The following is a 5,430-nucleotide window of genomic DNA, read 5'->3' as shown; positions in this document are numbered from 1 at the left end:
TATCCCTGCTGTACCACCACTTCCCCAAACCCTCAGATTCCTGGCTGGGACGCAGGTGCAGTTCCTATCCACTAAGGTGCTGCACCAGGGTGGAGCAGCTGGAAGCTGCATCCATGCTGCTGCTGCTTCTACACTGCAGCTGGGAGGCAGGGAAAAGGAGGGAAGGGAGAAGTCACAGCAGCATGGACACAGCTTTCCACTGCCCAACCACACCAGAGCTTCCCACCAGCTGCAAGTTGCATCCAGTAAAGAGCAAGGGATGGGGGGAGAAATAGTTGGAAGTTGCCTGGCCCTGGCACAGGTGTGGGCATAGGCAAAACTCTTGGGCTCCGTATGTACCCCAGTTCAAAGAATGCTTTAAATATTAGGAAATAACCATGTATAGGAGGAGGTATTGATTTTTGTTTAGATATGTATTGCATACTATTAAGTGAAGAGCATTTTTTTTCATCCAGTGAAAAGGATGTGGATAGATGTGCAGGCAGGCATTAGTGGGTGTGTATTATGTGCTTTATCTCTCATGTGCTTATTAAAAGGGTAGACTGTAAACTTAGAAAGCTCATAACATTGATGGTATCCAGGTTGTAGCTGTACTGGTCTAGAGGAAAACTCAATCAGGACTTGTAGTAGAGATGGTATCTTTTATTAGATCAACAAGATTTTTGCAAAAAAATGTCTTTATTTGCAAGTTTTCGGGCACAAACACCCTTCATCAGGTACTGGAGAAAAGATTGTAAAAGTTCTCCAGGGTAGAAATGAAAGTTCATATTTCATAGGATTTCACAGAGGAGTCAATAGATGGAAAACTCCTCTGGGCAGTCAGTTCATTTTGCAAAAATCTTGTTGGTCTAATAAAAGTCGTCATCTCTACCATGAGTCCTGATTGCCTCATAACATTGATGGGAAGAGGAACTGACAGTGCAAGAAGAAAGTGCCAGCTTCAGGGACTAAGTAGTCGGGACTTGGGGGACTTCTGTTGCCAAGAGGGGTGTCAGATATGCAGTCAGTACTTTGGAGAACACATCAAGAGGCCCAAAGGTAGGAAGCATTTCTATATTTTGCCTGGCCTTGGCAAGCCTCTCTTTCACTTAGGGGCTGAAAATAATTATGACTTATATCTAGGAATCCCAGTGGGAACTCCAGCAAAGCCCATAATGACCATTGTAGTTTGCACTGGTATGCCAAGGGTCTTTGCACTTATCCAAGGACTATTGCACTTCGTGCAGTTTTCATGATTGACTGTGGGAGGTCTTCTGAAGATCAAGGGAACTTGGAGAAGAGGGGGACAAACACCCATAACTTCCACTATTGCAATCACCTGAAACAAGCACCATTTTCTAAAAAAAAGCCCTGGAACACATACGCTCTGGAATAAAAAAGGAGTAAGTGGGTGTATCTACTTGTCTGCCCCACTGCACAGTTGGTACTGCACAGTCCTGGTGCACATGGGACATTTCTGACGTTGATACTGTGCAGTAGTGGCGGTGTCAGAGTTAGTGCCTGCTGAGGCTATACCACTGTTGCGATGTAGTGTCTTGTGTAGATGTGCCCACAGGCACCAAAACAATTAAGAGCAAAACTACATCTCCCCGATTCCTTTTCACCTCTCTCCAATCCACTGGTGTTAATGGCCTTCTCTCCTTTTTAATGGTCTTGATGTTCCACTATTCAAACTATCCTTTCTTCTGCAGTTTTGAAGTCTGGTAATGTTTCTCCTCTATTTCACAGCCCTGCAGACTGTTTTTCACTCTAGCTAGAAACCTTCACTCAGGTATAGTAATATAAACTTAGGGGTAGAAATGACTGACAGTGAAGTACTGGAGGTGCTGTCAAGACACTCAAGAAACCTTATTCAGATTTGTGAAACAAAATTAAGAAATGTACATTTAACTGTAATGACAACAGGACTAATGACACAATCATTTGACTATTTTGACTATTTTTGCCTAGTTTGTGGGATTTCTTTAAACAATACATTATCTAGCAAATCATTGCACATACTAATAGTTCTTTTGTTTTTTGCTTCCATTGTAAGCTACATAATATAGCACTAGGCTCCTAGAGTATTAGTAAAACTTTCAGGTTTTCTAACTTGAGGAAAATGTGTGTTGGTAGTGATGATGCACTACATCACCTAGGCTACACCCCCCTTTTCAAAATCCTAGATCTGCCCATGGTGTCATCTCTCCAGGCCCTAATAGCTATTAGTAGAGACAAATCCCAGAGTAGACTTACAGCAGAGAGTCAATTATCTGGGAAGCCAGTTAACCAGAAGATTTTGCATTAACAAAACCATGAGCCCACAGTTGGGTTTTGCTTGTCAGGAATACAACTGTGCATTGTTTATTTACTAATGCTTTGATATTTTAAAACATTACATATTATCATATGTTTTTTCTTGTTGTTTTTAATATTGGCTGCAAAGTACAGTAATTAAAGTACGGTTTTCAGCACTTCATACTGTGGTACTGGATTCTCTGGAAAAAAATATTTACTGGTATGCTGGTGACATTATTCATTCCAGATAGTTGACTTCCTTCTACATTTCAGATTTCTTTTATAAATCAGAGAAAAGCAAATCTTACTTAATCTTTTTGGTAACTAGTTACCATATTATATTAACCAGGGTGAGATGAAAATGTGATAGTTAATTTCAGAGGGATTCTACTCCTTCAGTGCATGAATTTCATCAAATTTAGTGATGAAAAGAATCCACTGGTTTGCAGCTCACTCTCTCTGGATTATGTATGTGGCTGCTTAGTCAAGAGACCAGAGTACATTAATCCTTTTTTCTGACTCTGCCCTCAAATGATCTTTGATGAGGCAATTATCATTTCTGAGCCTGAGCTTCCCCATCAGTAAAATGGTGATAATGACATATGCTTTTCTCACACCTGTGTGGTGAGGCCTGACTGAGACAAACTATGGCCTGACACATCCTGCCACACAGACAGTAGGAGAGCATAAGGCACCCACTGAGTTACCTGTGCTGTGGGTAGAAGAGCAAGGAAAATGATAGGTTGTGCTTCAGGGGAGGAATGCTGTGCCAGAAATATACCTAGTGCATTTTTCCCCTTGAAATGCAGACTCTTAGAATCACAATCCACTTCCTGGGACAGCATAATAATAGGGGGTTTTAGCAAGGGCACACATGAGCATAAGAGTTTGCAGCACGAGGAGCTAAAATTGAAGTAATTGTCTTTTGAAATGGCAGAGCTTCTGTGCCACAAAGAGAAAAATTCATAATAAAAGCCAGTAATAGTGAAAAGCTGTTAACATTTTCAGCAAGACTGAAATATTCAAAAGTAAAAACTGACTGTCCTAAACAAATATTTAGGCATCTAAGGGCACATCTATACGTCACCCTATGGTGACTTAGCAATGTGCTACATCACCATACGGTGAGCTACAGCAATGTAGTGATCATACAGGTCTACATGTGATCACCAGCTATGTCACCATAGTGGCACGCTCCCCCTGGTATAGTGTGCCGCTATGGTGATGTGGCAGCAAAATCTAACTGTGCGCTATGTGTATGGTGCAGTAACCGCCTGTACTGCGCTGTGCTTTAGTACTTCCAAAAGAAAGTATTAAAGCACAGCGCCATAGCAATGTCACCATATGGCAACGTAAGTGTTGAATATTTAAACAGCACTGGTGTGACTTGCTTTGTTGTCACGCTGCAAACTTAGACTGAGGAGGATGGGATTGTCAAAGTGTTTCAGATTTCTTGACTTGTGGAAATTCAACATATCAGAAGGGGGTGTTGACTGGAAATAAAGTGCAGGCTATTTACTATTAGGTTTGTATTTGCAGTGATGCAGTTAAGGATGAGAATTGAGACCCTGGACCCGTCTTTTCTGACACAGAGAAGTGTTTTAATTTCTTAACAGATAGAGGCTTGATGTAAAATCTGAAATTCTGTTACCAATTTGAACCAGCTCCCCTTTTGATTAAAAGGGGCTGGCAACAGAACATTCCCTGGGAGGTGTCCTCAGTTTTGTACAAGGCTCCTTTTGGTTCAAAACAGTTCAAATCCATTGCCCTTCAGAACGAGCTGCAACCTACATCTATGTGAGTTACTGGAGAGGGGCCTTTTAAAGAAAACCATGGTGTGTGTGGGAGGCAAATTTGGTCTTCAACAGACAACCTTGTTTTGTGCTCATAATTTGTAGTCAGGGGTACCTACAGTCTTGAATGGGCACTCATCCTTATTTTTTTTGTCTAACTCAAATCATAATAATTAGGAAACTAATTAGAGAAAACAAGTACCAAACAGCTACTTTAGCAATTCAAGACTATGAAATGGGAAGAAAATAACTAGCAACATGAAAACAAATGATCAACTTTAAAAATAATTGAAATATAAACAATAATAGTTAAACATCACAATGTTTATCCATCCTGCCTGAAATAGCAAAGATACTGTCATTGGAGGGGACAGAAAAATATTTTAATGGTATACAACCACACTAAACCAAATTACTTAGATTAAAAATGCTAACTTTCAGAAGGAGACCGTCTGTATCTTCTATATCACAGTGTTCTGACTTATTGGCATGCGATTGGAGGGGCAAGTAAATGTTGGATGGGTCTACACCTCCCTTACATTCCCTCACAGGTGAGTGGAGTGAGAGGCTGCACAGAGTACCCATGGATGGTGCTGCCACAAGGTTCTGGATCTACATTGATGAGGAAACACATATGCCAGGAGGGGGATCCACAGAAGTACTATTCAGAAAAGAGGATCAGCACTATTTTACAGATGAGAAACCAGAGAAGGCAGAGAAAGCTGCTATGTGACTTCTCCAAGTTCAGATGGGGAGTCTGTGGCACAACCAAGAACTGAATCTAATCTCCTGAATAGTCATAGATTTCATAGACATTAGGGCTGGAAGGGACCTCAGAAGATCATCGAGTCCAGCCCCCCGCCCCAGAGACAGGAAGTCAGCTGGGGTCAAAGGATTCCAGCAAAATAGACGCCTAAATGGTTCTTAAAAGAGTCCAGAGTAGGTGCTTGCACCACCTCTGGAGGCAGTCTATTCCAGGCCTTGGGGACTCGGATAATAAAGAAGATTTTCCTTATGTCCCGCCTGAAAGAGTCTTGGAAGAGTTTGTGACCGTTTGATCTTGTCATCCCTTGGGGTGCTCTGGTGAACAGATGTTCCCCCAGATCCTGATGTACACTCAATATATACTTATAGGCAGGCACCATGTTCCCCTTGAACCTGTGCTTTTCCAGGCTGAAGAGTTCCATGGCTCTCAGCCTCTCATCATAGGGCCTGTTCTCCTGCCCTCTGATCATACGCATGGCTCTCCTCTGGACTCTCTCATATATATATTATACATATAATTGATTGAATAATCAAAAACAAACAGAAACTCTTAACGGATCACTATCAAAATGGCTTGACATCTCAAGTGGGGTTC

Source organism: Alligator sinensis, unplaced genomic scaffold (genome assembly GCF_000455745.1).
Source record: "Alligator sinensis unplaced genomic scaffold, ASM45574v1 scaffold1851_1, whole genome shotgun sequence".
In the NCBI taxonomy this organism is placed as follows: domain Eukaryota; kingdom Metazoa; phylum Chordata; order Crocodylia; family Alligatoridae; genus Alligator; species Alligator sinensis.
This window is presented reverse-complemented; position numbering follows the sequence as displayed.